The following is a 12,741-nucleotide window of genomic DNA, read 5'->3' as shown; positions in this document are numbered from 1 at the left end:
AGATAGGTTTTTTTTTATATGGATGTGGAGCATTATTGTATAATTATACGACAATAGTGCTTTCCAATGTACCACACAACAAATTTATCATCTTTGAATTAATTCTAATAAATATTGAAAATAAGTTTTCAAACTTTGTTATTGACACTAACAAGTGTCCATACAAACTTTGCCTTTAGGATACATAACTACTTCCATGTTTGTCGCGCAGACGCGCAGGTGGACAGCTAATATTAACTAATAGATAGATAGATATCTATAGATAACACGCATACATAAAATTGGTAGTAATGATAAGCCTCCAAATGAGTTAATAGTCAAAATCGTCCCTGAAAGATACCTCAATCTCCATATTCATCCCCGAAAGACAAAATTAATCAAAATCGTCCCCAAAAGATGACAGACATGACCACGTTCGTCCTTCCGTCATCTCCTTTGCTGAGGTGGCTAATGTTGGGTGACATGTTCCGTTAACTGCCAGCGTGGCAGATGCCTACGTGTACGCTGTTGTTGCTGACAAGGTAAGTATGTTAAAACAATTCAAATCAGTCCCTTGGATGATGAACCCTAATCCTAAATTCAATGATAAATAAGTCACGGTCAACAATCATAGGGCTATATAGTTGGGTAGAACTTGGAATTGTTGGGTCGCCGGGAGGATGGAGACAAGAAATGGAGGTCGTAGTGGTGGTGTGTCGTTTCCGTCGCACAATAGTAACAGTTCCATCGCTTCAATGCGAATGAGGAGGAAGACTCATGAGGAATCATATTTCTGCGGGTTGAAGGTTGTGATAAAAAAATTTAGGACAGCAGAGAACCCAGATAGATTATTCCATGCATGTCCAAGGTACCAGGTGAGTGGTGTTGAAAAAGTTGAAGGTTTTCCATCTTGCTCTGTGTTATTGGGTGTTTTTCATTGTTTTTTCTTTTCTGATTTATCAATTTGCAGAAGGGCAGTCACTGTAATTACTTTAAGTGGGTTGATGATGATGACTATCAAGCAGTGGTTGAAGGTGGTGCAAAGAAAGATTATAGAACTGATTTGCAGGTTGAAAGTGACTATGATGAATGGAGGGTGAAGGTGGCATGGAGATTGGGCAGCTTGGAAGCTGAAGTTAGATCTTTGAAACTGCTAATAATTTTCATGTTTGTGATAGTTGTAATTAATGTGATCCTTTGTTGTTTGATATGTACTTCCAAGTAAACCCAATTCTGTTGAAATGTAATGGTGTATTGAGTTAGATGGATTGAATGAGAATAGATGTTTGAGTAGTGTTGTTTAAGATTAAGTCCAAACTCTCAATTACTGGCACTGTGAAATATTGCAACATTGTTGCTATAAGATTAAGCTATAAACAGAGTAAGTAATCAAAGTAAGTAGTCATAACATTGTGATGCCATTGAAGGCTAATTGTCACATTGTCTTAAAGATAAGTACCACAGCAAATTCAGAAGGTATCCAATCCTAAAAATGAAGGCTACACCAAAAGAGAAGGGTACATACAACTTTCAAATTATAGATAACCACAATGTTTAATATGGTACTTCATTTGCCCTATACAAAAAACCTAAAGCAGCCCCACACATTGCTTTCTAATCAAAGTGTTTTATCATTCTTCCTTGGGTGCTTGAAGCCTAGAGTAGGCACAAAAGTCATAAAGTTAGTCAGCTTCTTAATAGTTGCAGAACTTGTCCCTTTGATTGTCTCAACCGAGATAGCCACTGGTGCAGCTGCAGTAGGTTTAGGGGAGGATCTAGCTCTTGCTTTCGCTTTAATCACCTGTAATTTAGGTGGCCTAGCTACGACTTGATCCTACAGAAGCCATTACCAAATGCACTTGTTAGCTGATAAAATAAAGGTGATATTTTTTACAATTGAGTAGTGATTATACAACCTGTTGTGTATCTTGGGTTGGTGGAATGCTTTCAGATTGGCTGATGTTAATCTCTATAGGAGGCTGGATGGGTGATGGAAGTGAAGGCAACAGTGCTATTGCTTCTGGAGCATTATCATGTTCAACAGGGACAGCATTGACTTCAGGGTCAGCACCATCTGCAATAGGAGCAACAACTGCCAGTTGCAGCTACATCTGCCTGGCATGTTCCTCAGCATCCACAGCTTTCTTCTTTGCACAACCTCTTTTGTTGTGGCCAATCTCACCACAGTACATACATCTGATTGGGTTGTACTTTCTTTTCATCTTTGTCTTTGACCCAGTTGTTATTCATCCTTAACCCTTTTCCTTTTATTTGTCGGTCTTCCAGGTTTGGGTTTAAATGGGGGTGGGACTGGAGCAGAATGTGGTGTTTTTTCTCATAGATCCTGTCCTTTAACTAGATTGACATTGAAACAATAAGTCCTCCTATACGCTTCCATTTTCAACTAGTCATGGCAGTACTCTTAAGCCCTTTTGTCATTGTTATCATGTATTGCTGATATTGTATGCATACACAACATACCTTTCCAAACAAATTAAATGATTAATTAAAATGTGTAACACGAATGAAGATAACTTATCTAAGTGTTGAAGTTGTTACCTGTAAGTTGCCAAAATCTACAAGTGCATGTGTGCTTTCCCAGGTCAACAACCATATTGGTTGGCCAGCCACGCACTTCGTACAATTTTTCGTTTTCATCGCTAGACCACTGAGGAGCCCAATGGCTAGACAAGGTTGTCATTGCTTCAAGTCTACTTTGCTAAATAGGGGGCAGAATTCCTTGATAGTTATGTAACTTCTTCCTATTGTCAATCATACTCTTCATGACGATCCTTCTAACTTCCTCAGCTAAGGTCAGGATGGGCTTGCTCCTTTCGTGCTTGATTTTTGCATTGAACGACTCACATGCATTGTTGCATATGTTATCCACCTTTAGAAACCTCACTGAAATGCGCCTTTGTCCATGCATCTTTCGGCCATTTGTCAATATACTCCCAAGCTTTCTCATTTATTAACTTAACTCTATTCATATTTCTATTAAACTCATTTGTTGTCCTCGATTGAGCACATTCCCACACCAAATCTTTTAACTCACAGCTTGACCACTACTTTGAGAAATTGCGCCACAAATTCCACATGCAAAATCGATGATGGACCTTTGGAAACACCTCCTGAACAGCAAGGATTAAACCCTGCAGAGAAGACAACCCACGACGAGATATTAAATCAAGTTAGTCCCTCAATAATTTTCATTAAATCAAAACAGTCCCTCAATAATTTTCATTAAATCAAATCAATCCTTAGAACGTATTATCGTGTATCAATTTCATACTTACCTTCTGCATGTCTGAGATGAAGCACCATTTGTTCTCTCTGTAGTCTTCTAGATCCTTGTGAAGTAGCTCCAGGAACCACTGCCAGTTATCCTTATTTTCCACATTGACAATAGCATAAGCAATCACAAAGATGTGATTGTTAGCATCTTGTCCACGCGCTGTCAGGATTTGACTCCCATGCAATGTCTTCAGAAATGCTCCTTCTAGTCCTATCAAAGGTCTACAACCTGCCTTAAACCCCCTCTTACAGGCATCAAAACAGACATAGAATCGATCAAACAGGGGAGGACTCTCGGGCATGGGGATGACATCAACTTGTATTGTGGATCCGGGGTTGCTAGTCAGTAGCTCATTAGCATAGTCCCACACCAACCCGTACTGTGCTATTTCATCACCCTCTACAACCTTTCTAGCAGCTTTCAAGGCTCTAGTAATACATGTGCTATTCAAATACACATTACACTTTCTTACAAACCAGTCGTAAACCTCTCGATGCTTCATAGTGGGATGTTTTCTAAGCTTAGGTACTAGTTTACTAAGTGTCCAGGTTTGGGTGGTAGCTCTATTCTTCCTCCTTTTTAGACAGGTGTGGCTATCAACTAGAATTTTAATTTTCCAAGACCCGTCTTGTTTGTTACATGCACAATATACAACCCATGGACAATCTTCAGTCTTACAAACAGCTCTAACTCTAACCTTATCGTTCTTTATGAATAAAATATTTCTACCTCACTGAATTGTGTAATCCCTAGTAGTTTGCATAAATTCAGCTTTTGACTTAAATATCATACTAACCTCAAATTTCAACAACCCAAACTTGGTTTTCTCATTAAATTGAAGATATACAGTTGGTGATTCCTCATCAGAGTCCAACTGTTTACCAGAATCTTCTGAATGCCATGAGTCAGCATCTGAGGCACCTTCAAGGTCATCATCATTCTCATATAAATCTGCCAAGAACAAATTCAACACATAAGCTACCCTAAATAGTTGGCAAATAAATCAATTAACCAATAACCCTAAGGAAGTAAACATACCAGAGTCAGAGCTTTGTTCATCTTCAGAACCCTCATAGCTAAGTCATCAGTTTCTATTTCTTTATCCCCTAATCTAGTCTTAGAAGGCATATGCTTCTCTCTAACCTCAGATTTGATGTCCTTTCTTGCACCACTTTTTCTATTGTCAGTGTCACTATCACTATCAATGCTATACAGATTATCTCCTAGAACTTTAGGAGGCCTATACAGTTCATCTTCAGCACTCTCATATGAGTCTTGAGAGTCACTGTCTTCTTCTTGGATGGGAGCTTCTTTCACATGTCTTTCAGATCTGGTCAGTCTGCAACCACTGCTACTATCTTTGTTCTTATTACTATTACCTTGTGAGTTCTTGGCTGTTTGAGATGGTGTATTGGATTGAGGTGAAACTGTATTGCCCTGAGGGGTGGTCCTCTTGGGCTGAGGGTGGGGTTTGATGGGCTACAAAGTAGTCTTCATGGGATGAGTTGTAGTCTGGATAGACTTATGGGCTAGTTTAGTGGGCTGAGAATTAGGCTTCATCGTTGGTTTTTTGGGCTAAAAACTGGGTTGTGAAATTGGTTTAGTGGGCTGAGGGGTTTGTTTGTTGGATTGAGGGTGACTTGTGGGCATTTGGGTAGGTTCAGAATGGCGCTTCTTAACTTGGGAAGAGTTCTTCTGCTTGCTGTAATGCCCTAACTATCAAAGCTCACGCTTCTGGCTGCGCAACTCTGATAGCTCGGACATTACGATGACTCTTATACTATTTAATACTAGAATATGAGCCTGTTTAAAACTTTAAACCGCAATACCGGTCCAAAAAATACTTTCGTTCGATAACGTACATCCATAGATACCATACAACTTATAAAAACTCATAAAGAGTACATCCATATATATATACACACACATATATATAAATAATATTACAAGTATTAAACAATACAATCCATATCCCTCTTACAGAATACATAAAGATAAAGGCGAGGAAATAGTAAATAATAATCTAAATCAATACAGAGCATGTCAACAACAACTAAATAAACTCTTCGTGACTTCTGCGTCCATATTCTGAAAGGAAAAAAATGTAGGGGGTGAGAACATCATCCTCGAAAGGGTTCTCAGTAGAGGGTTTTTGGGAATTACTGTAATATGATACGTGAAGATAAACCGTACCAGTGATTAATAACCGTCTTATGCCTCTTTTCAAAAACAACGATTTACATTAAAAGTAAAGTTGGAAATCTTTTCTGAAAGAGGAACTGTTCAATTCTCAAAAACTCAAAAGCCTTTCAAAAATGTTTATCTATGCCGAACCAAAATTAGCCTTTCATACTTTTCCAAATCAGAAACACAAAATCGAAACCAACCATCGGTCCATCTCATTCTAACCACGGCCCTAGACCCAAACAATCCAACCAACAACCAATCACCACAGTCCAACAGAGTCTCAGTAGCAAACACAAATAGGAAGATGCAAGCACAAACAAACAGTTATTGCAAGTAGAACAATTAGCAGTTAATCACAAGTAGTCACAAAGGCAAACCAAGTAATGCACACCCAAAAAATGTCACATAGATGCATATGATGCATGCCTGTTCTAGTGGCTGATGATATCATCTGTCGGTTATAAAGCCAGCCCGACAAGTCCTGGTTGCTAACCATTGGACTGTCCCTCTGTCGCGCATCGCCAACTCGAGTTATTCTCGATCATCATCATGATTATAATCAATATCCATATCCAACACCCTCACTGGTGTATATTCACGGGGGCGAAGTCATCCGGGACTTTCACAGTGCCCCGCCACACTTACGACATAGGGTCAACAGAGTCTCGAGTCTCCACTTGGAGCACGTGGTGGCTAGCCACTGCTTTCTTCCAGGGAACTCGTGTTTCAGATAGTGGAAGTGCAAAATCACAATTATCAATATCCCAGCATATATGCATTCATTCTCAGCCATGGATCAACATCCATCTCAGCCATCCGGCTTAAATTCATAATTCATAGTCAGCCATACGGCTCATGACTCATTCGGCAATCAGCCATAATTCAATATCATACACAGCCATTCCGGCTCATAACAAAATAGCACTTCCACCATTCAACATCATCAATTCGCAAAATCATCATTTAAGCCATAAATCACTTTTTCTCAATCCACTTTACTTTGAAATAAAAAAGGATTCAAAAATTAATCCTTTCCAGCCTTGGCTTTAAAATTCTCATTTCTCAAATCATCTCAGGCTCACAAGCCACTTTTACTCAAAGTAAAGTCCTTTTTTAAAACAATGCAACTCTCGACATCCTCTTTCCAAAACTTCCATAACCATGGAAATTAAAGGTTTATTTGGAAATATTCAAAATCCTCCATCCAACAACGGGATTTTATAACGAAATTTCCTCGGCAAAGTCTCAAGTCTTTAGGGGAGATTAACATAACTCATTTCCTCAAATTCACTTAAAATCATTAAAACCTTGGCTTCCTGATTTGAGTAACAAAATAGGATCTAAGCTAAACCGAGTCATGTAATCAATTACTCTTTTCAAAGCCATTTCCTTTACTTAAACAAAAACCAGCTTCAACTCCATGGGAAATTCTAAAGCGTTTCAACTGCTCAAAAATGTTTTAGTCTTGCAAACATTCAGAACTCAAAGAGTACTTAAAACTTTTCCCAAAACATTTTAGAATGAAACTTGTCAATAGACGTTCAGGTTCTTTCAAAGTCACTGAAACTTCTCTAATTGAAACCCTCAAATCAATTCAAAGGCATAAACCCTTTTCACATTTAAAACAGCCTTAAAGAATAAGTTTCATCTAAATGACTTGTTCACAAGGGAAATATAATATTTTTCTTAAGAAACAAGACTAAATCACAATTTCCTTTTTAATAATTCATTTCAGAAACATAAGACATCTATTTCTTAATAATTCAGAAAACATAGTAGAAATCTTTAACTCACGAGTTTCCGAATAACGTTTTAGTAAAGTCCTGGATTCTTTCGGAATTTCGGCAGAACCTCCCCTAAAACTTGGACTTTGCCACCCGGTTCGGGTCCCGACAAAACCGTTCCACAATCCTTTTCAACCGTCCAAAATCCAGAAATCAGTTTAAAAGCAAACTAAATCCAACAGTCATATCATTTTCATATCTCAAGAAAACTGTTTCAAAATCGATTTCATTATCAGCCGATAAAACTCATTCCCAAGGCTTTAAAGAAATGGTTCAGCAACAAATCATTTATCAAAATCAAGTCAATTAAATTAAAACAAGCTGGATCCAAAAGTGAATTCGACTTTTCACATTATCAAGAAAATTAACTCAATTCAAATCAATTCTCAACAGATTGAACTCGATCTCAAATCTTTAAAAGAATCAACTTGAAAACATTCCGTTTCACAAAACCGCACAACAATCTAGCCAAACAACATTCATAATCATTCGAGACAATCAAACAATACATAAGGCTGATACAATCACCAAATACACATTGTCTCACATCAGTATCCATATGTAATAATTACAATATATAAAAATATACTTTTTCGGAAAGCGCCCCTACCTCAAAACGCAAATCCATAACCCAAGCGTCTCACAAAGTCCTTTCCGCCTCAACCCGAAGTTACCGGCAGCTTGCATCACAGCCTTGTTCACTTCCCCGGCAGCAAAAACAACCCTTATGCGCAACATGAGGCTCCGATAACCAGTGTTGTCAGAACCAGACCGAATCGGTTGGTCAGACCGGAAAATCAGTGAACCGGTGCCATAACCGGTCTGGGTAAGCTTTCGAACCGAATAAGGAATCGAACCGGATCGAACCGAATTGAACCGGCCAGGTTTGATCAGAACCGGCGAACCGGCGAGTTTCATTTAACCCAGACCGGTTTGAACTCTTTTTTTTTTATCCTTCGCTTGAAATGACGTCGTTTCTTATTAAAAATTAAAAAAAAAAACTAAAGCTGCTGATTGCTGAAATGGAACCCTAGCCCCCATCGTGTTCACTCCATCCCCTGTTTCCCTTCCCAACCCTTTTGGCCATGAGAGACCACCATGACTCCATGAGAGCTGAGGCCTGAGAGATATAGACTAGAGAGTCTGCTTCAGTTTCAGCCACCTCGTCGCCAGCGCGGATCGGAGACTCGTTCAGCCTCAGGCAGCGCGGCACTCACCACTGCAACCACACGGCCACACCAGTGCGCCACTCACCACCGCCAAGAAGCACGTCCACAGTCCATCGAAGATTCAAGTCGCCGCCTCTTCGCCTACTGCCTCCTGCTCGTCAGTCGTCAGTCGTCACCTCCGGCCTCCCTCTTCTCTGCTCGAGTGCTCGTCCCTCCATCCCTCCAGGGTCCAGCCCGGGAATGTATGTTTAATTTTTTGAAGTTATTCAGGATATTAAATTTTCAATAATTTAGTACTGATAGTTAGAATTAATTGATTATTGTAGATTGATTATGTATGTTAGTTTCTGTTTGAGATTGTTGATTGTTCACATAATCACATATGTTTGATTTCTGTATGTTGGCAGATGAGAACATGAATACTTCCACATGTTTTTCTGTTTGATCTCTCTTGTTTGTTGATTTATTTTTTATTTCGGTCTAGTTTGTTGATTATCCATTGTTGTTAGATTGTTGATTGTTGATTATCTGTTATAGTGTTATATATGTTAGTTGCTGTTGTATATTATTCTTAGTAGTTAGTGGATTGTTGTTGTGCATTATTCTTGGAGATTAGTGTTATATATGTTTGCACACATAGGACATTCCTTGATCCTATTTTCTTAAGCACTTGTTTGGCTAAGCCTTTGACTGCAGTCACATATAGCTTGAGTAAGGTGTCAAAGTTCATAGCTCCAATTAGGACTGTTAGACTCACAAGGGATAGAAAACAAGATTGTGATTTGGTGTGTGGAAAACAGGTGACTTGGTAGTATGTCCAGAAGGAACAACTTGTAGGGAGCCATACCTATTAAGATTCAGCTCATTGTTTGCTGTGTTGCTGATGAAATAGTTTCTGTGGCTATGAATGCTCATGTCAGCATGTTCTATGGGACCACAGTGGCAGGCTTGAAATGTTTGGACCCCATCTTTTTCTTCATGAATCCTCGGCCATGTTACCACATTCACATTATGTTTATTTTCGTATTACTACTTATTTTTAGGATTTGAGACTTAATGTTTATTAAAATGTTATTGGAGATATGTTTTTTAACTGTTAATTTTTAAGTTTTTAGCTATTTTATACGTTTTACTTATGTGGGACCGGGTTAACCGGTTCAACCAGTGACCCACCGGTTGAACCAGTGACCCAGTGACCCAGTAACCTGACCGATTCGATCACCGGTTCGGTTCTGACAACTATGCCGATAACTTAATCCTAGAAGACATTATTATTGTGAAAACCTTAAAACACATAACGGGATATGAACAGGGAAGGTTTCAAGACAGAGATACTTACTATACTAAGGGATACTGACTGAACCCAAGGACAGAAACTTCAACAGTGGTCCCGACAGCCCACAGAACCGTCCTCGGCAGCCAGAATCACTGTGACTCAAGCTGCTCTGTTAGTAATTTCCAAGACCTATTCCCATGGCGGCAACCGTGACACGGTTAAACGCCTCCTCTGCTCTCCGATTTGGGATTCCAGAAGTAGCAGCAATTTCCAAACAGAGCCAAAATGCCTTACATCAATTAGACAATAATAACAGAACGAGGTAGCGGCGGCAGCAGGAACGGTGGCCCAGGGGTGACGGCGACGCGGCTCCACCACCAGTGACCGAGAAGCACGGCAGAGGCGTTTACCTCACTCAACGGCGTTCTCTCCCTCAACTGTCCTTCCTCCACCCATGAGCTCCTCTCTCGACAGACCAGAGAAGCAGAAATGGAGCTCCATCGTGACTCTCTCTGCCTTGGACGGCGATGCACAGCAATGAGAGACCCGGCGGTGGCGGCGCTATGGCTCAGCAACGGTGGCGCGAACGGCAACGCGAACAACTCGCGCCACACCACCTCTGCCTCCCTCAAACCCAGCGTCGTTCTCCTCTGCTCCTTCAAACTCGACGGCAAGGGACCCACGACGGCGCAGCGGGCGCTCCTCCAGCATCGCGCCTCCTCCCTCCTCCTCTCAGCGACAGAGGCACAGCTCATGGTTCCATGGATGGGCGACGATGGCGGCACGGATTGGGCAGCGACCTCCTTCCCCTTCCCCCCTTTCTTTCCATTATCGTTCTTTCTCTTCCCCTGGTTTAGGGAACCATGAGTGTGTTTAGGATAGGGCTGTGCATCAAATTGGAGAAGGGGGAAGATTTGCTGCTGCTGGCTGAGTGGGGGGTGAAAGGGAACCGGGTCGGGTAACGGGTCACTGGGTTAGGGTTTCATTATTTTGAAAAATTAGGGTTAGGGATAATTTGATAATTTCAAATGAAATTGGAAATAATATAATAATTGAAACCCATGTTAAATCCAACACTAATTGTATATAGAAAATACTATTTGCTCATCAATCTTACAAATTATTTTCAATAAAATGCCCAAATCAAATAATTAGAAATAATATAATTAAATCCTTTATTTTCCAAAGTAGCAGTATTAATATTTAAAATATTAATTATTTTATCCAAATCATATAAAAATCCTTATTATTTCACAAATACCAACTTTTTAATTTGAATATAGAAAATAATCAAATAATTATAAAATTGGATAATAATCTTAATTTATTTCAAATTCAATCAATCAAAACTTGCTTTAATTTTCTTTAATAAATAAATTTCTAAAATTAAAGTTACAAAAATATTGAATTTGAAATTGGCTCATGATAGCCCTTTTTCAAAAGTTTTGGGTCACTTGCTACTTTCTGCTTCCACATTGACAACATCCTCATCCATGTTATCTACTATACATGGCTGTAAAATACAGTTCTCAAGGTAAACATTGATCACATGTTGGTTTCTCCTATAATCCTTACACATTGCAAGCAAATCTGCATCTGTGACTAAGTTTCTCAACCCGGATGAGAGGGGAACTCCAGTAGCTTTCCACCAACAGTTTCCAGCTTCAATGTATCCCAACTCCTTATAGTAGCCCCTTATAAAGAACACATCAAGTGTGTCTCCATCAACACCCATCAAGACATTCGTATTGTTAGGTTCATATATCATGTCTCCATCAACAGACTTTTTAAACAATCTACCATGGTAAAACACAAATGTCATGGGAGGACCCTCCATCTACAATAACAGAGACGAAAATCCAATTAACAAACATAGGAAAACATAGTAAAATATACCCTAAACCCAAAACGAACATGCAACAAACGAATAGAACCATCACTAAAATGAAACACCCCTACCTAAAAAATCATCATAAAGCCAATAAAAGTAAAGCATTCTGACCCACTCATATCATATAAGAACAGTCATACAAACCCTTAGTCACCCCAAACCCTACCTTGACTCAGAGGAACACATGAGTTACGCCACAGAATAACTCAAAAAATATGAAAAAGGTTTCATCCTTACCTCTAACCGTCGCAATGGCTTCCTCCACTATCAATGTTGCTTCAGGAGACGATCAACTCTGTATTCAGTATCGATACCTCTTCTATTTTAATCGTCTTCCCACACTGACGAAGGTTGATGGCGTGGTTCAAATGTTGGGTCAAAGGCTTAGGGCATAGCTTGAGGGAGACGATACGTTTTGGAGCAAAACAGAGAGAGATGATTGTTAACAGAGGGGGTGATGCTTTGCAACATTTTGAATCTCTTCTGGACACTAAACGACGTCGCATCAAGGCCTGGAGGGCAATGAATCAAAACAATGTCGTTTTATTAGTGTGTCACGCTGACAGTTAACGGAACATGTCACCCAACGTTAACCACCTTAGCAAAAAAGATGACGAAAAGATGAACGTGGTCATGTCCATCATCTTTCGAAAACGATTTTGATTAATTTTGCCTTTTGAAAACGAATATAGAAATTGAGATATTTTTTAGTGACGATTTTGACTATTAACTCGCCTCCAAATTTTAATAAATGCGCAAGGTAGCTCGGATTCTTTGTCTCCATTATTGGAAAAGGATCCCGCTAGGGAGACAATGGACTATTTGTACAATGTGTACAATGGGTTATTGAGTTACAAAATGAACATCTCTCATACTATCTAGAATAATCATCCGAGTACTAGCGATAATAAACATCTTCCCAAAAGTTTAAACTGATTTTGGGGTTCACCAAGACTCAAACTCTTGACCTTTCGGATCTAGCGCTCTAATACCATGCATGATACCACTCATCCCAAAAGCTTCAACTAATGGAAAAAAATAACACTAATAATTATATCTCTAATACTCTCTAAACTTCCATTATACAATAAATATTTTATTGGCTCCTCATACTTTACCATTGGAAAACTAACTAGGAGCGAGAAAGATGCGTGTTCCAA

The sequence above is a fragment of the Arachis hypogaea genome, chromosome 13, assembly GCF_003086295.3.
Source record: "Arachis hypogaea cultivar Tifrunner chromosome 13, arahy.Tifrunner.gnm2.J5K5, whole genome shotgun sequence".
NCBI classification, from domain to species: domain Eukaryota; kingdom Viridiplantae; phylum Streptophyta; class Magnoliopsida; order Fabales; family Fabaceae; genus Arachis; species Arachis hypogaea.
Note: the sequence above shows the minus strand (reverse complement) of the source record.